This window comes from Thunnus maccoyii, chromosome 18 (genome assembly GCF_910596095.1).
Source record: "Thunnus maccoyii chromosome 18, fThuMac1.1, whole genome shotgun sequence".
Lineage (NCBI taxonomy): Eukaryota > Metazoa > Chordata > Actinopteri > Scombriformes > Scombridae > Thunnus > Thunnus maccoyii.
In genome coordinates, this window is record NC_056550.1 from 17,316,059 (window position 1) to 17,336,707 (window position 20,649).

Genomic DNA, 20,649 nt, shown 5'->3' on the forward strand with positions numbered 1-20,649 from the left:
ATTGGGGATGTCAAGAAAACTCTGGAGGCCTATAATGGCCTCACAGCTCCATTTCAAACCTGGTTAACCTTAAGGGTTATTTATCACTGGGAGGGTCACTGGGGGGCACTTAGTATTTACTGCAGGACATGCAGAACGGGGGAGAGGGGTCTGAGAGGAAGCCACCTTCATCACCATCAACTGCGTGCTTACTTTGGTGGCTGTAAACATATGTCAACACTGTATAACTACTTGATAAAGACCAGAATATTTCACTGAAATCTCACCTTTGCATTAAACTGTTGCAAAACAGCCATGGACATTTACATGTTGGCAGCCAAATGCTTACTTGGTATCCCAGGAATGCATCAGGATCATTTCCATAAGTTTACGGTTGGGTAGTAATGGTCGTGAAGCAGCGTATTCAATGGGCCAGAGCCAGCTGATGGGTCCCCTGAATGGGACATGTGAGGACTTCAGAGAAGGCTGAAGCCCTCCTCTCTTTTTCTCTTTAGATTTGTTGCCTTTTTTATCCAGAGTGTCTGTCTCCCGGAACAAACCCCGGAGCCTTCAGATGTAGTTAAACGATAGAGAAAATGGGCAAGCCCAGTTTATTCAAAGCTGATTTCATCACGCCCATAAATCTCTGAGAAATCAAAGCCCATCTTATACCCTCCCCTCTCCACTCCCTTTGTCTTGCTAATACACATTAGAGTGCGGCTGGCTGCCCACTTTGACGGCAGCCCGGACAGGATCTGGGTAAAGTTGCAGATGTGGAACCTGGAGGCACCTTTGACCCATGACCCCTGCCGTTAAATCCTGCCACTAGCGTCTGCCTCAGACCCCTGTCTTGCACAGGAATCTCCCAGCTCTATTTCCTGCCTTAAACTACCTAAAACTCTCAGGGAGAGATGGAGATATATAGGATGAAGATTTCAAGGGGAGGAGAGACAACAAAACTTGTTTCTACTCTTCATACAAATATGTTACTACACATATAGGCACCTAAAAGCACATGGCCATAAATGTGCATAACTGCATATATGCATCCACACACCCACACACAACTAACCTACAATTACACATATACAGTACAGAAATACATTCTACTTTAATTATGAGTGTGAATAAAATCCCGCAAACACTAAATCACCCATCCTTCATGCTCTTTATAGAATATTTCACAGCAAAGCACAGATGTGAAATGTTTTCCTACAGGAGCAACACAGCCAGAAGTTTTCATATTGTGCCAACTATAGAACACAAAACTCCAACATTGCATATGGACGTTAAAAAAATAATGTATTTTAAGTGCAGTTTTTGATTAAAATTTTAAAAGCAGGGACACGATGTGTATTCATTCGTCCCAAGTGACCCTGAATAATATTTGATTCAAAACATTGGTCCTGTAACTTGAGACTTAATTAAAACAGTATGTCGTTAATAATTCAGTGCCAGCAGCAAGATTCAACCAGTCATAATTGTTGAGTAAGAAGAGAGGTAGTTGCACGGAAAAAAGAGGAGAAAAAATCAATTATTCACTGCTATTTTTACACACATTAAATCTGGTTATGTAAATATCAGAGAGGAATCCGGGAAGCGGTGCTAACATTTGGTGCCTCAGTATGGTGTTTCCCTCCATATTTCTGTGTGTGTGTGCCTGTCCTTCTGTCACACACACACACACACACATAGACCTACACCTCATACACATACTTAAGACACACTTAAAAGCTGTGTGGCCACTAGCCAGCAACAAAGACCTTCTAATCCAGTGCTGGTGGCTAACAAGGGTTTCTATACTGGTGTGACAAGGCTACTGAGGCAAACATTTCTCCTTTAATTATACAGCAGTGACTCGGAGAGTGTCTTGCTTCTCTCTGGTGTTTCAGGCCTGAACTGAGATCCTCCAAATTAGAGAGCAGTGTGACAGTACCGAGATGCATCACTGTGGGGAAACAAGGAAGAGCAGTTACACGGTTGCTGATCCATTTATGGGCTTCAAATACGCTTTCCACATTTGAGTTGGAGATGAAAATATGCAGATAATTTGAGAGAGCTTGTGAGAGCTTGCACACACAGGCACATGAGGATAATTACACACAAAGGGGCACAAAAATGATTTGAAAACATGATACAGTTGAGTGCAAAGGGAAGCCATCCTTGTCACACATAAATGGCAATAATCCCACAATGAAGATATTACATATATTTGATCATTTCATCCATGAATATGAGAGTATGTCTTTGCTATGACATGAGTGTCATATTAAGCGCCAGGCAAGTGCTCGGTGGTTCACAGTTAGGAAGATTCAGAAGGTGACAGTAGAGAGAGAAATCCCCCCTGTAGAGTACTTCAAAAATTATTTTTGCATTTAGATGCATCTGCTGCATGTAAATCATACTATGCAAACCAATTTAAACAAACGAACACATTTTGGCACATTCAGTTGTGAATAAAATACATTGGCATCTTGTGAATATCTGCATTTTCATATATAAATGCATACATAGTTAGTATATCCAATTACAACCACTCATCAGTCAGTAAGCTAAATAGGCCTGAGTGGTGGATGTGATATCTGCTGGCAGATCAAATGAAGGATGGCGGTCGTGGCCCAATCCGGGGTCAAACTGAAGTAGCCATATTATTTCAACCTCACTGACCCTGGCCAGTGGCCCCAGTTTTCCCCAGTGGATTTGAGACTGGATGGGGAGTTGAGACCGGCTGAGCTGTAGGTGTTTAGAGTGGGTGTCTTTGTTTGTCTTCCCAGCCTGGACGCCTTTCTCTGATGACTGATGATCAGAGTCCTGGTGGCCACTCAGGTCTCAAATAAGGGAAGCTAGAATTACACCCTTAGCAAACACTGCCCAAAGTTCAGAAAAAAGAGGTGAGATGGTTGCATACACCAGCTCAAAGCTTTACATCCACACACACATACACACACACTTACACACCAGGTAAGTCTGTTTGCTAGTTCCCCAACATTAGCTATCAGCTCAAACAGACAGCCAGAGTTTATGCCAGGATACCTTTCTTATCTGACTCTGAGGCTATTCTGGCGGGTTGCTTCCTCAGCAGTAAAATGTGGATCGCCTGCATCCACTGATTGGATGTAATAGTCTGTTTCGTCCCTCTTTCTCTTCATCCTCAAATCACTACAAGCTAGGTTAACCATAAACCAATCTATCCTCATTTGTCATTAACTGAAAAACGGCTGAGTCTTGTGGCATGAGAGTCCAAAGGTTTGTTTGATTATTTTTTATTTATTTATTCTTATAAAAAGCAGGTTTGCCGTTGCTATGGTGCAGCTGCAAATTTGTTAATGGGCAAGTCCACTTATGACATTAAGACTCAGCCCATGAGCTACACGCTTTGTTATTATATGTTTCAATTGCGTATGTGTGTTTTATCTGCTCTTAAAGTGACTGACAGAGATTTTTATACAAACGATTGAGTATAACAGCTAAAATGGCATTCTAATAATGTTTAGAAGCTATAAAGACTATGTTCCTCTCCATTGGAGCAAATTGTGTCCTCATTTTGATGAGATCTAAAGTGGCAAAAAGATTATTTCCCATCTGCAAATTTAAGTCTAAGGACGTATGAGTAAGAATTCCCTATTAAGGCTTTAAAGAGTGTTGATGTAATAGAGACTTGGCAATGTAAGCAGCACAAAAAAACCCTTTTAAAGCTGCTGGCATAAACCTAGGAACCCAAGTTGTAAGCAGCCAGTCTAAATCTCGTTATCCCGTTGTTAACCCTGTCAGTGAGAATGTTCAGACACCTAAACATTAAGACAGAGAGCAAGACAGAGGGGGAAAAATCCATGCCCTGAGCACAGATTCCTGGTTCAGACGGGGTTAACAGGTTCCCCTAAATGTCTGCGTTGTGCAAATATTGACAGTGACTTCATTGTCATCTCATCTAATGACCTGGTCCATGTCTGATCTCTCCTCCGGTCACATTGCCTACAGCCTAAAGAGCCCCAAACAGCTGCTCTGCGATCACTTACTTCTGCCCTGAGTAAACCCAGACCAGTCTGGATATGCTAACCCTCATCACTAATGATCAACCAGAATTCCCACTGCATAAATGGAAGTTTTAGGGTTATATGTCAGATTGAAGTCTGAATGGATGCTTATTTTAATTACCCATCATGCATCGTCTTGAAAACAATCTGAGAAGCAACTTAAATGAGAAATGTGCAACAAAATCTTTTGCTATTAAATCGATAATGATATTACTGTGGCTGGGGAGGTACATTATTTAATTATCTGAATAATATAATCTCAATTCTGCTACATTATTGAATAACATGTCTAATTTTAAATATTGTAGCAAGTTAACATGAAAGATAATTTAATCAGTCTCACATTTCACATAACAATTAGAATGCATCATCAAAGTAATTCAAATTTAAGTAAGTTTATAATACCCCACTTGCACACAGAGAAATTATTTGCCGAAAGCTGCTGCTTTGCCCCGGAGAAGTGTCTTTCTGCCTCTTTGGAAAACAACACATTTTCTATTATACAGCGCATGTCAAAATAACAGTTCTGAGACAAGCTAGGTTAATTCAAACGTGTCTAAAGTGCCTCTTATTCAATTCCTCATTGATGGTGTCAGGCAGAGAACCTGCCCCAGGCCCACACAAGGCTGTGAACCCTATAAATGTGTTTTGGAAAAGAATGAACTGGTGAGTGAATTGTGGTTAGAAAACACTTAAACACTTTTCAACAAAACATGCCTCTCCCAAAAACAGGCGCACCCTCCACACAGCTGGCATGTACCTCATAACTACCTGGCATTATCATCACTGACTCGGTACTGATATGGCTTGTAAATGAATTCTCTGCAGCTATAAACATTTATTGTTTATAAAAGCATGAAAATATAGAGATAGAAATTGACTGCATTATATTGAGGACATGCATATAATCAAAAATACTATCCTGCAAACAAAACTGTGGTAACCTTGACTGCTCGTTCTTCAGAAATGTGAGCCTTCAAAGGGAATTCGCATTCTTTAGATATCTTACGAAGCCTCAAGTGGCAGCAGCAAACAATGGTGATCATTAGCCATGTCATAAAAGAGCATCAACTAATGAGCCAGTTAACCTTTCAACCTGCAGACACAGGGCTCCTGATTGGCCAGTGAAGTCAAGCATGAAGTCTTGTGTCATCTCCATCACACCAGGATACGTGATGGTTCTGTGGATAATCATCTGTCTTGTTTTGTTAAGTCTACATTTAGGACAATACATACACATGACACAAACATTTAATCCCCAATGAGAACATAATATCAGGAACAAGAATGTGTCATTCAGCAAGATACTGAAGCTCAAATTGCTCTAGATGGCTGCCATCAGTGTATGAGTGTGTGCGTGTGAAAGTGAGCATTAGAGATATTGTAAAGCACTTTGGATAAAAAGTGCTATATCGCTCCTGATGAGCAGGTTGACACCTTGCAAGCAGCCTCTGCCATCAGTGTGTGAATGTATGTGTGAATGGGTGAATGTTGGCATGTGTTGTAGAGCACTTCAAGTGTAGACTAAAAAAGCACTATATAAATGCAGTCCATTTACCATAATATACAGAGAAATAGTTTTATATTGTCTGATAACAAAAAACTTTGACCCTCAGAATTCTTTCTGAAGTATTGAAACATTTTCTTGGTTGGATCATTTCCTTTTCAGCTGGTAACAAAAAACGATGGCTGTCCTTGATCCTCGACCCTTTTACTGGCTACATTTGAAAGAAGCACAACCTGCGTAACTTCTATCGATCCATTCAAGAAAAATAAGTCTATCTCTGAATGTTCTCAGTGCAGTGCAAATATATATGACCCCATGCCTACATTCATATGTACCTTTAATGACTTCCATTAACCATTGTTACTTAAAACACCAGAGTATATATCTATTTGCTAAATAAAATAATATAAGAGCACAAAGTGAAAAAACATATGTGAACCATGCTGTCATATATACAGTAGCTCTAGTAGATATCCTGCTGTCTTTGACAGAAGTAACACATGCTTTTACAGCTCCATTGGCACGCGCTGTAATGAGACTTTTCCATATATGGCTGTCAAGGTGTCAAGAAGACTTTTGACAGCTCCAAAGTTCACAGCATATTTGCTGTGTCGAGTTCACTCCCCACCCTTTGACATGACCGGTGGTAGAGCAAATATCAATGCTGAACTTCTGGATCATAAAAAGCAGGATTCATCATAGAAAGCTCTGGATTAGCCAGGGGTAAGATAAGGATTTGTTTGCTGTAAAGCCCAGGTGGAGCACAGCAGTCAAGTACTGACTTGATACGGCTTCAAAGCTGTATATCATCCTGATGACGCATAACAACAGGTAAGCAGTTAATAAGTCATATAAATTAATAAGTTAATAAGGGATCATATGACACACTTACACACAAAAACGTTTCTGCAAACAGGGCAGGATGAAGTGTAAAATATAATGTGAAGATTGGCCTCAGTTACAGTATACAGTATGTGTTGAATAACTCCCTATACAACTCAGCACAGTAAACACTGATGAGAGCAATCATTTCTCTCTCCAGTGCCACATTAATCAGAAAGGTCCATTGATTCCCAGACTGTGATAGGAGGACTATGCAAGGACAGGACTATATGTCACACGTTCATACCTCTGCCCCCTATTTCCCATGGGCACAACAAGCATCATAAATTTGATTCACCCATAAAACTCTGCCCTCAACTAAGGCAAACATTTAGAGGTAAACACAGGCAAGAACACATACCTTTCTGCACAGTCTGGTTAGCCTTTTAAAACTTATCTCTTTATCAGGACTATTATAAATATGAGTTGAACATGGACTTATAAAGTTTCTCATAAATGTTACAATTAAAAACAAGCAGTGTATGTGTTAGCTGTACTATAAACACAAATACACTAAGCTCATTTTATGTCCAGTGTGTGTGTGGATTTACAAGGGGCTGGACTAGCCTCATGTTCAGTCTGTAAGGGTTCACTGGTTTTCATCAACCACTTCTTAAAATGAGTGGTGAGTAGAGCTGACCAACTCTGGCAGCTGTGGCTCACCATACTCTGTCTGATCTTGGTGCAGCTTGCTCAAAACTCTAAGATGTCACAGGATGCTTATTGTGGGCTACATGAAGATGACATGGTAACATGTGCACCAGAAATTTGAATTGTCAAAACCATTGGCGATCAAATCAAAAATCTAATCAAATTTGACTGTTAAAAGAAATGTCCTACACGGAGCCATTGGGTTTTGAAATGGTTAGTTTTTGGGCTTCCTTTTTTTTTTACTTTGTTTGGTGGGTGATGGGGGGCACGGGGAGAGGGAGAGGAATGTAGTGTGCAGCCGTGGTCTCCCGGCCGGGAGTCGGGCCATGGATGTTGTGGTTATGTGGTATGTGCCTTAACCATTATTATTATTATACCCAAAACAGGAGACTGATATCGCTATGCCCCTACTTTAACCAAAATAACTTACCCTAACCTCAACCAAAGTAACTTTACCTTATCTTAACCCCCCCAAAAACAAAGTAGGTATTACAGCAATCGGAGAAATTAACAAAACCACTGTGGTTTTACAATAAAATACAGCATTAATTCTCAAATATGAAAAATTGTGCTTGTTGTAGAAAATCATACAACTTCCCATGATAATACATTGCATGAATTCATGATCCAAACCCCATACAATTTCTGACATGATGTACTGTGTGAACCTCAGGCTGTTGCTGAACTTTGACTTAGATTTGTGTTAGGTGCTGGAATAATAAGCAGTGAGTAGCAAGGAGGAGGATGAGGGCAATGCAGCCATGTCAGCTATTATACTGCCTTCAATTTAAATTAAGAAAACGATGGTGTGCACTTGCTTCCTGTCTTAAGAAGCTTTTTGAAAGATTAATTGCTTCAGACCAGGCTCATACAATGTAGGTCAGATATTGAGCTTTATTTTAGTCTGTTCATTATTTGCAGGAGGAGAGGAAAGAGGGAGCAGAGGAAAAGAGGAGAGAGAAAGCCCTTTGAAAGGAGCAAAGTGCCTCTGAACTTTCTGAGCTGCAGTCATGCTGTCTCTGGGTGGAAGTTGAGTTCCTGATGAGCTAAAAGCGATTTTTCAAAGTTCGTAGAGCATGAAGCCATCTTTAAAGCTGACAGGTCTTTGATCCTACGGTTTGCCATGATTTGTTTCTGATTAATGTGGAATTTGGTCCTTTCATTCATGTGGACACATCCCCTCCTGTTAAAACACACACACACACACACACACACACACACACACACACACACACACACATACACAAACACACACACACACACACACACACACACACACACACACACACACACACACACACACACACATGCACATACATATGCATTCACCCTTAGCTCTAACTCATCCTTAGCTTCAACACAGTCACACAGCACTGACAGACCAAATGAGAGAGAAGCCAACACACAGCTGACTCCAAAAAAACTGCATCCCAGCACTGGTGGGAACACAGCCTGTTTTCCTCTGGTTTAACTTGCTTGGAGAACAAGGAAAGAAAAATGTCACCAGACAAAATGTAATAGAATAAAAAACACAGGGAAAAATTTGCAAAACAACAGATTATTGACTATTATACTACTGAAAAGTGGTTTCACTGAGAATTTACTGCTTAGTGTATAAAATACTGCAGTTAAAGCCAGGCCACAGTAAACAGAGGATTTTCCAGGTGGAATATTAGAAACATTACATTTCATTTTATTTGCCTTTAGATATAAAATACATGCTCGTAGGGCCAGGAGGAAATAAGAATGTCAACACCTCTTCTTTAACAAGGCTGTTGAACTTCATGCCCTCTCTGTCTCAGTTTTATAGAAGAGAGAACTTATTTTAACACATCATTCCTGATCACGACCTGCCAGTGGCATCCATCCATCCATTTTCAATCTACTTGCCCTGGTCAGGGTGAAAATGACAAAAAAAAGCAAGCAGAGCAGCCTGAAAGTCCTTTTTATTAGCAACTTCTTCCACTTGCTCCCAGAGATTCATAAACCCCCAGCTGGCTTGGAATCCTGTCTGCCTGAGGTGGCCGTGCCAACAACATCTTCAGAGTGAGGTATCTAGGTGTCAATACCACCTCATTTGGCTACTTTTAGTGTGAAGGCAAAGAAGGAGCACTCACTCCATCATGTAGAGTGAGAACAGCTATCCTGCAGAGAAACCTCATCTCAGCCAGTTGATCCTATTCTTTCAATCACAACCCAAAGCTTGTGAACATAAGTGATTGTTAAAGATGAAGGCTGAGCGGTAAATTAAGAGCATTGTATTATAGCTTGGCTCTCCATTACAAATCACAAATTGATACAAAGCTGTTGGCACAATGTCTGAGAGTCTTATAAAACTCTTTTGAATGAGTAAATCAGCAAAGTTAACTTACAATGAGGAAATAAAAACTATTATGAGTAATAAGTCATAAAAAATAGCCACATGCAGCCTTTTCTGTCTATAATGTAGTCGTGGCAATGATAATAGTAATGGTATCAGAAGAAATAATAATGCAGAAATAATTGAATTAGTCTGCCCTGTCTCTCCTAATATAGAGCATGTCGCAGTTCCCTGAGCCATGGGTCACTGGTTGGTGGTTGGTGCTTTACCAAGTGACCAGAGAGGGATGCAAAGTGTTTGAAGCTAATTAGTGGATGTAGCAGTGATAATGTCCCAGTGCTGTAAATGTGGGATGACATCAACTGTGTGTGTGTGTGCGTGCGTGTGTGTGTGTTTAAGCAATGAGGACATGAGTTACAAAGCCAAGCCATCCACCCACCCACCCAGTCACCCACTTTATTACCCCTCCCACCCTTTCCACTCAGTGTGCTGTTGAAGGTTGCAGCAGTGGCCAAGTGAGGAGAGCTGGAGCTGGGCAGGGAACAGGATAGAGCGGGTGGTCGTCTGCGAGCCCGCACAATAAAACATCTCTCTGTGTGTGAGGTTAGGAATATGCTTGGCCTCAAACTGGAAAGGGACCAGGAAACTGGTGTGAAATTTTATCAACTACATAGCTTTTAACTCTTTCTGTCCCAAATCCCAGCATGACCCTAACAACCTCACCTTGACTCTTAATACATCCACTCTTGATAGAGAGGGTCCTGCTGCCTCATGGCTTGCTTTTACTTATGCAAATGATAAAACCCCAAATGATAGCTGCCAAGTCCCAGAACATCCCGGCAGTATGGATAATCATTCCCTCCACAACTACAGTCATATCCCTGTCATAATTAGTGACAGACGGGATGTTAAATATAAGAGCTGCAACTTTAGAAATCATAACACTATCCACATTAAGCCCTCCTCCTCTCCATCCCCTGCCACTTTGCAAAATGTTACTTTAAATATTGGCTTTAATAACATCAGATCATTTTCTACTAAGTCACTGTTTTTTCATGAAATGATAAGTGACCCAGTATTGATTTTATGGGCTTATGTGAAACCTGGCTAAAGCAAAATGACTTTATGAGTCTAAATGAGGCATCACAACTAAATTACACATGTTTATAAGTGTCACATGAATCAAAAGGAGGTGGGTGCATAGTTGATATGTATAACTCCAGATCATTAATGATAAATCCAATCAACACCACTGTTTTATGTCCTTTGAGGTACTTCTTATGCACTCTAAGTTACAATTATTTTATATAGCAATTTTATATCGACCACCAGGGCCTTATTTACAATTTTTATCAGAGTTTTCTACCCTTCATTGTGACATAGTGACATGGATGGACTGTCTTTTAATTATGGGGGATTTTGATATTCATGTTAATGACAAATCTGAGCCACTCAGTAAAGCTTTCTTAGATCTTATAGATTTGACTGGTTTTACTTATGTTGGTGTTCTTACTCATCTCTATAGCCACACACTTGACCTAGTCTTGATACATGGTCTCTTTACTTTTAAAGCTACTCTGTGTAAGCTTTGTGTTAGCCACTCTGACACCTACACTACCTGTTGTACTGACTACCATTCATAAACTTGCTGAGAAACTTGAGTCTGCTGTAACCACCGTAGATCAGCCCTGCTGCCCTTACAAGTTCACTGACAATATCAATCTTACACTGCTGGATGCGTTTAATTCAGTCTCCGCCCTGTCCAATAGAAAATCCATCCCCCTGGTAAAATCGAAACACTTGGTCTCTTAAACAACCAAGCAAAAAACTTTTCGGCTTACGTGGTCTAAGAGCCTGCTATATATGAACATGCTCTTCATGCTGCTAGAATGGCTTATTTCTCTGGCCTGATACAAAATAATAAAAATAACCCAAAACTGACTAAACTCACTTGTAAACCACACCCTATATGTAACACCTCCCTTACTGCAACTGACGTCATAGAATTCTTCAACACTAAAGTTGATGAATGGATTACATTTGAACAGTTTTCATTTTGCAAACTCACCCACTTTGAGATAATCTTCCTTGAAACACTCTCTAAACTGGTATTCTCCTCCAAACCCACTACTTGTTTAGGAATCAGAAATTCCTTCTCATCAGTGACACCGGTGGCCGTTAAGTGAGCTGCAGTCAGCATTCTGTTGCTTGCGCTCAGAGTGAGCAGCTGTGGGAGACTATTACAGGTGATGTCTTCTTCCTCGCTTACACTTCTCATAATGACATAAAAGATCTCTGACGTTATGTTTTGCTCTGTGTTTTTGGAAAGCATCTCACTCCCAGTCAGTCCCCGACTGTACGTGCACGCACAGAGGCTCTTGCTGCTAGCTGGTGAGACACCGACTTTTTTTACTACCAACCGTGTTTACTAAACACCAGTAGGCTCAGTGAGGTGTAGCTGGGGAGCAACATGCTGTGGCCAGGGATCAACACACTGTGGCCTGGGAGCAACATGCCATAGAGCAACATGTTGTGGTTTTGTTGTGAAATGCGTGATTATTACCACCTTTGGACTACCAACATCTTTTCACACATCTTTTCAACCTCACTTAGTCTGACCTAATGTTGTTTTTTAATTCACTTTTTTCTTTAATATGTTTTTTAAATATTATTATTATAAATATTCTGTTTATAATACTCTATGTAGTTTATCCCACCTCTATACATTTTTATATATTTTGCTAATGTTGCTCATTATTGTTTTTATTATATGTACAGCCCTTTGATGCATACTTTGTGATATTCAGCTAAAATAAATTTTGACTTGACTTAAACTAAAGGGTTTTCTTTCAAATGCAATATTTCTGACTAATTTATTTCCTTCTCCATCCTAGAGGTGCTGTGTTGTAATCTTTTTTATCTTTCCATCATCACAATGCAACCCAATTAAGTGACTCTTATCAAACAGCAGCACTAAAATGACCTTATTTTTATTTGTTTTAAGTTTTAAGTTTTCAATACCTCAACCTCTAAATAAAATGGAGAAACATTTCAGAAAAGGGTTTAACACAAACCATGCTGTAGCCATCATTTATTTTCCATAACCACACTCTTTCCCTAACATTAACCACTGTTGCCATGTACAGATATTGTAGAGAGTGGGAATGTGAAAAATGTTGCCATTGAAAGTAATCCAGGGTTTTGCAGAAGTGTCCCATATTTCATCCTTGTCTGGAGATTACAAACTGGAGGACGCTAACCTCTTGAATCCAAGGCTGTTTTTCAAACCCTTTATGCCAAATTCAGTCACTACATATCTCAAGCAGACATGTCATGTATTTTATATTTTCAGGTTTTGTTCGCTTCTGAGAAATGCCATCGTTTGGCAGGTGCATGGCACTAAATAAACACAGATTTACAGATTTTAAGACAGTTTGTGTCCAGATGGCTAAAGGGGTAAAAGTCGACCAGAACAGATCCTGATGTTCGTCTTCTCTGACAATGTGGTATTTTAATCAAAATAGAGATAGCCAACACTATCTTGAGTGTTATTGCCAGCAATAATCCTGAATTCCCTTTTGTCATGAGTTACTTTCTCTTGAACTGTTTATGACCCCTTACAGAGGCTTTGACAAGTGAGAAAAAATTCTGTGAGAGAGTCTGTTTACAAAAGATTGCTGTTATACTTAATCTGAAGTATTTGATTGAAATAAACCTTGATGGGTCCGGAGCCTCACTTTCTCAAAGTAGCACAGCAGCACTCAGCACCCTCGGCATCGCTGCTGATGTAAATGTAACACTTACTGAAAAGTTAAATAGAAGGTGACATGCCAAGGAAAACAACAGCCATGATGGAACAAAGACAGTTTCTGCCCTATAGATGGGGTGGATGACCTAGATAATGCTCTCTCTGGTGGTAAAGGCTAAAATTAATTCCATTCTGCAACAACTCTCATGTCCCAATAGTCAGGCTGAAACATAGGCAGAGAGAATGGGAGCGACTTGATTGTGCACCTTGTTACTCCAAAGACTTTGAGTCATTATACAATACGTTTGCATAGCTCTGAAGACACTGGAGATGTTAATGATACTGGGAGAAGCCTCCAGTAGCACCTACGTTTGACATTATACAGAGTTTCTTTATGACGTGTGCCAGTGACTGTGTTGCGAAGCTACAGCAGAGCAGCTTCATTGTTCCATGAGGAAGGAAAGAGAGATCAGAGAAGGTTCTATAATAGTTCCTCGACATAACTTCGACCAGCTGGTGTACACCCACAGAATGGAAAAATTGGGCTTTGGGATTCAGCCTTTTGTCTCACAATGTGACTAAATGGAAGTCATCAAAGGGAAAAACAGTGGAGAGAAATGTTTTGAATGAATTGCGGGATAATTGCTGCAGCTTTCAGATGTGGTACAATGTAGCAAAGGCTTGGATATGCAGGGAAAGAAGAAGAAGAGTGGGAGGATACCAGGGCAGATTCCTGGTAGTTTGGTGGATCCTTATATGGGGGGAGGTTTGACTTGGGATAAATTCTTTGGCAGCTCCAAGGTTTAGCTAAATTAATGAGTCTTCGGTATAGTATGCAGATAAATCATCAGCATCTGTGTTTCTCTCATATTATTACATGTTTTACCTTCCTGCCTGTTTTGAGACAGAGCAACAACTTGTCTCAAAAGAGCAAATATAGTAGTGGAAAAAGAAATGAGAGCTTGTCATCTCAGTGACAATGAGTGACAGCACTCCCCTGATACCATGGCAACACAAGGAATTTTACTCAATAGAGCCCATGACGAATCAAGACCTTGATGTTCACTGCTTTCCAACAGAGGACAGCAGGGGGAGGGAGATCAAGGACAGAACTCATTCAGATCAAGAATCATTTGCAAGCTTTATATAAGAGATCAAATATGATAGCAAGAGTGGATTCCATCTGTATTGGGAATCAATTTGATGCCTTCTGAATCATTAACGGAAATTAGTGTTTGAAAGTGTGAAGATTGCAATGAAAAAGTGGTTATACAGAAGGTTGTCAACACGTAAATCACTTCATTAAACGCTTTAGATTTCCGTTAACCCTTTGTAGCATTTGATGCCCAGTGAGGAGTATCATAGAAGACCTATGTCACATTCAGCATGGTTTGAAATATACTGTTAAGACTGAAAATAGCACTGTGTCAAAGAAAAAAAAAATCGAGGGGATGCAGTGCTGTTGCCACATGTACCAAAAGAGAAAACAAAATATGATCCTGCAGGTGAGTCTGTATAATTTTCATTCAGTGTTATTCAATTCAATTTGGAAAATGAAAGAACTAATCAAGTTTTTATTTTTCTATTTTGCAGTACTTAGCCTACCATAGTCTAACAATGCATTTATGTTCGTAACATAGGATATAGGCCATCTTTTAGCACTAGTGAACCTGATAGTGGAGATTGTTAGAGTAAGTGTTCTGCACTGTCCGACGAGATGCATGCACTATGCACCTATGATTCATGTTTTGCACATGTACAACTTGAACAAAGAAATCAGGAAAACAGAAATAAACCCTTTTTTTCTAAATTATCCACTTCACAATGAAACAATTAAAACACAGTAATTTTTAAAAGAGAAACCCAACTTTTATCCATTAATTTGTTGTTCTGTGTTCCAGATTGAATTAAATAATTGAATGAACGGATGATGCATTGACCAAAGTTCATGGTCAGGTCTTATTTGATGCCAAGACACTTTTAAATGTTTCTAGTCCTTAGGTAGTATTTTCCAACATTGTAAAAGTAATGAATAATCAAGGTAGGAAAAATGTTTATATAAGAGTAGAACTGCTAGATTTGCAAATGCAGGGAGTTTTTGGGTGATGTTACATTGCTTCACAACAGTTGAGCTTGCAGGTGCTGCAATTTTTGGCCAATATTACTATCAAGCTGAATGCAGCTGATGATAAGACAAACCAATAACTGCTTATTGATGGAATTAGTTTTCTTATTGTGGCACCCAGGGGCACCTTAACATTACTAGGCCCCGAGGCTACAGACGTTTTGGACTTGTATTTAAAGTACTTGTAATTAAAGTACAATTAATAAGGAATCTGTGAGGATCCTACGCATTCTCTTGGTGTTTTCAACAGCTGCTGTCACTTCAAGCAACCACAATGCGCTCGGCTGAAAATTGCCAGTTAACATGGTCAGTTCAGCTGCAGATGTATTCATCTCATTGCGCACAAACTCCAAAAATTGAATCACTTCTGCCAAAAAGTCCTCCTCCAAGTCCATGTGGTATTTTTGTTGTGCTTTTTGATGTCTTTACTTTGACAAGCAAATGCAGCTGGCCATTGAGCTGGATGAAGACTTTGCTGGTGCACCACACCGCCACGTTCAAATACGATATAATGACATACCAAGAATGTTGAAGCACAGGGAAAGGATTCACTCCTCATCATGTCCGCTCCGGCATCACAGGTAGCTTATTCTCCTACATCGTTAATTGTGTGCTTCTTTTTTTTTTAAGCTCATGTCTCGTGAGGCCCCTGGAGGCTGGCGGCCCGTGCATTAAGGCGCCACTGGTGGCACCTATTATCAGCAAAAATGTAGATAATAATTTACTTTAAAATCCCCTATTTAACACTTATAGGTTTACTTATGTATAGTTTTTGTCCGAAATGATAAATTATCCTATAAAGACATATTCTATATAATTACAACTATGTTTTACTATATTGTCATTCATTTTCAATCAATATACCAGCCTCCATGTATGGATGCTCACAGCAGCACTTATAGTTTTTGACAAATGCATTAATAAATGCTTATATCTGCCAACAACTGCCTCACAGTGTGTTATAAACCATTTGTTAAATGTTTATATACTGCTTAGAAATGCTAAATAATTGTTAAAAGTAATCTGTTACTGAGATATATTTTAAAAATCTGACATTATACTTGACATACCAGGCAAATACATAAGGCCTGTTGAAAATAAGAACTAGAAATCAAAAAAGGAGAGATAAGGAATGCGTTTATACGGATGGGAGATAAACAGAGTCTGGTGGAGAGGCCGTCTTGGGAAATTCCCTCCTCCATTCTCCCATTGCTTTCATTTCTGTTCAATCCCAGGAGCAGGAGTTTAATGAACCAATTAATTGCAAAATCAGATTAAATCCCTGAAAACCTTGAAATTATCTCTGTGTGAAGTGTCTGATGCTCAAGGAACACATATTATTGTCTATGGTTGTTTTTTGTTGTAATAACTCTGTTAGAAGCCAACAAGTCAAGAATCATAAACTCCCAATATGGTTCCTCTAAATTATTGTCTACAGTGACATAATGAAATATCTTCCGTAACCTAACTTTATTAAATACAACACCATGAGGGCTTGTCTCTGCAATGGCCAGAAGGAGCTGTCCTGTATTCAGCAGCACTGTTAAAAATATCCTTATCTATGACACACATGTATACAGATAAATGTAACTGTCTGGTCCTGAGGCTGGCTTTACATAGCTCAGACGGGACAGTGCATTACACTCCAGATTAGTACCAGCTAAAGGGCAAGGATCCTCCAGTTCGGCCTTTCTGGAGGTTGCAGACAGACGACAGACCATGCAACAGACAGTCCAGGCTGTAATCCCACTGAGGGTCCTGCATATCCCTCACTCCTTAAAGTCCAAATCTTGGATTATGAAGGTGACATTGGTTCATAGAGAGCAGGGGGCTATACACACCTCATTACAGAGAAAGCAGGATAAGACTGGAAAAACACTGAGATGTCTGAGCTGGGTGGGGTCACAGGTCACAGGTGGAAAAGCCTGAGTAACATGTATATTTGCTGATTTCCTTATACTGGTCCCATGTGAGTGATGTAAGAGCATGTATATATTGATAATCACACATGATAAGCAAACAACATGTGCTTTTTTTTAAAAGACAGAGTTGCTCAGATTTTCAGTTTTGTGCCACAATTCCAAAACCACAATGGTTTTGCACTCTGGGACTCAGTGAGTGACTATGCTGAGGTGGAGTGATAAAGTCATTACAATGGCATGCCACTGGGATTTGGAGAGGACTGGTTTGGCCTAATGGAGAATCCAAAGTGGTACCAGGCAGGCGGGCGACTGCAACAAATAGAGCTGGGGGACCACAGAATGAACATTAACAACAGAAAGGCCGGTATTGGTTAGAGGGCACTTCTCCCCTCATCCCTGCCCTCCAGGGAATCTCTGGTTACAACACGCAGATTTCACTGGGGGTGATGCAAGCTCTAGTCCTCACAACATCACCATATCAGTTTGTCTTCTGAACATTTTTTTTTTCTGCTGTTTATATTAACATAGCAAAATGTAACCAAAATGAGTTATGAGAAAAGAAAAGAATTGGCAAAATGATCAAGGAAAGACTTAAAAACTCAAATCAACAGGCATGTTGAGTGCCATATGTGAAGTCCAATAATCTCATTTGACAAAGCCTGAAGCCCTTTGAGAGCTTTGGGGAAATCAGCTGTTTTGCATGATGATAATTGTTTAAAGACAAAGAATAAAAGGTTTTGTGCTCTGGACTTGTGCACTTGAACTGCAACAGAAGAATCCAGAGTAAACAAAATTCCTCCTGGGACACCAACAAGACGAAGAACATTTTCAAGTGGCATCTTAATACCAACAGTTTAAAACACTGACAAGCACTTGAAGTAAAGCTATGCTAATGCTTGAAGGCTAATTAGAGTCAAAGCAATTACTAAATCAAAAATGTGATTTAAAAGGTCTAAGGACTCTTTGCCCATCTGTTTCAGCCCTTGATGAGCTAAAAATACGCCACAGATCAAGAACATTGTGAACATGAGCAGCATGAAAACATGTTAGAGACTTGATTACATTCACAGCTGTAAGTGTGTTGAGAGGTAGTTAAATACTAAAATGGCATTAATGTGAAAGTGAGAATCTACATTAAGCAAATGTGATGGGATTTTAATACCTTTCATTTTATTTTATTGTTTATGTTGCAGTAAAATCAGCACTTATTGTGTCTACAAAGTATTGTTAATGGAGCAGGCTTACTGTAACTTACACTGTCACAGCATGTAACATTAAATTCTTTGCTGACATTATCATAAGGGTATTATTCCTCCGGCTGGGCTTGTTCACATTCACAGATACTCTATTTTATAGGCTACAGAACTAAAGCACATTTAGAAGTGAATAGGTCTGCAGTATTGGAGCAGTTGCCTGAGAAATCTGCCTTATTATTTTAAGGACAACATGCAGAGAAACGTTTAGTTATGCTTTGTTATGACACGTTGTTTTCAGATGCAATAGAGCATTCACGCCGCTCGAACCTGCCGATGAGGAGCTCACACAGTAGCAGCACTTCAGAATCTGACAGCAGTGAATCCAGCTCTTAGTTTGCCCTGACAAGCCCAAGGTGTGGGTGTGTTATGCACAAATTAGCAATTTGGAGAAACATCTGCCTCATCTTCAAATATAAATTCTTACCCATGTTTTACTTGAAGTTAAGTAAACCTAGTTGGACCTACACAATGCTAAGAAGCCCTTTTGGAAGAGGGATTAGATTTGGATTAGCTATGTCAGCACATATACATCAACTCCATGTCTACTGTCTCAGATTAAAGCCTGCCCTTCCTATCGGATTAGGATTAGGGTTTGGACAATGCAGAATAAAAGATTAAAAGGAGAGGCAATTGTCTTACTAACCTCTAAAACAAAGTTTACCTAAGAATAATTGTTATTCTGCTCTTTTCTTCTCAATTTTGGTGCTCTGTAGATTTCAGATTTCTGTCCTAGAGATTAAGATTACACCTTGCTTGAAGATGAATACCTTCAGCTTCAACAGAACTGTAGCTCACTTACTGTCGGTGACTCAACCAAACCATTAATGCTGAGCATTTGGTGTTCTTTGACATTTTCAAACCTCTTATGATCTTATGTATCATGTATTTTGTACTCTGACGTTATTGTATCTCATTATTTTATGGAAATGGAAATTTTTGAAGTGCATTTGGATTGGGGAATATGAACCTGTCGGATTCTCTGCCATCAGCAACTGATTATTTAAAGACACACCTGATAGCAATCAAGTACAGAGCCAATCTGATGAAGTGACACACGAAACGTGTAGTTCACTCCTTTTTATTTTTTATGTAATCTGTTCATAAAAAGTGTCAATCCTAGTATCCTGGTGTGCGCTGGAAAATGATTTTTTTTTTGGTTTACTGTGGTTTACCCTGCACCAGCTGGCACGCAGGAGAGAAGCACTGCTGTGTTTGGGGTACCTTCAGTGTTTTGGACCTTAAATAGATTGTGTGGATGAAAAATGATTTCTATGGCAATTTTCAGAACACACCTAAAGCTAGATATAAGTATAAATAGATTGCATCAAAATAGGCTTAAAATCCTGTTTGGCTGTCATGTGCTGCTTAGCCTTGTATCAGTTTTTGTATTGTATTGTATTAGTCAGTGCAGTTGTCTCAGCAGTGTCTATTTTAGTAAAAACAAATACTGTAAAACCAGACAACATGATAAGATTTAGATTGGCTATATTGGGAGTTTTACCTTCATGTGCCCCTGAGGTGTACACCATGTACTTGAGATATTTTTGGTTTAGATTCAGCCTGGCTCCTCTGCTCATGTCATCCCCTCAACTCTCCTCTCTCCATCTAAATTGTTGCATCTATTGCTGATGTATCATAAAGTATAAATTATAAACCTCATATGGTGATTTTAGAACTAATTCCAAAATAACTGACTTGACAGGAGTAAGTCAGGTCACAATCAAATTAAATGTAGAGTGGATAAGTGAGTAGCAATCATTGCTGCAGGCAGAGACCAAACATATTTAACTCAGTTCTTACATGACTGACATCTTGGCAAAAAAGACTTTTAAATGAAATTGCAATGAGGCTACAGTTAATCCTGCTACCTGCACCCTAATTCTGCATTTCTGTACATCTGTTTTCTAAACCAAACAGTCTGCTGCTGTATGATGTTTTATTTTCTTACACTTTTATTCAGCAGCTCTGATTCTATTCCCCAGTGGTAGCTGCCAAGTGGATATGTGAAGTTGTTTGATGCTCAGGGCTGCCAGGTGTCTATTTTCCTTGTCTTCCCAAACCTTCAAACAAAAACAGTCTCTCTTACAACAGCCTGGAGGGATGTATGCTAACAGCAATTCCCCAGTTGGGAGCCTAGCAATTACAGCACCCCTCCTCTATCCCTGTAATTGCAAAGAGAGCTGCTTCCTGAGTGATCAGACTGCTAGCCTGCCACCAGGGAGACT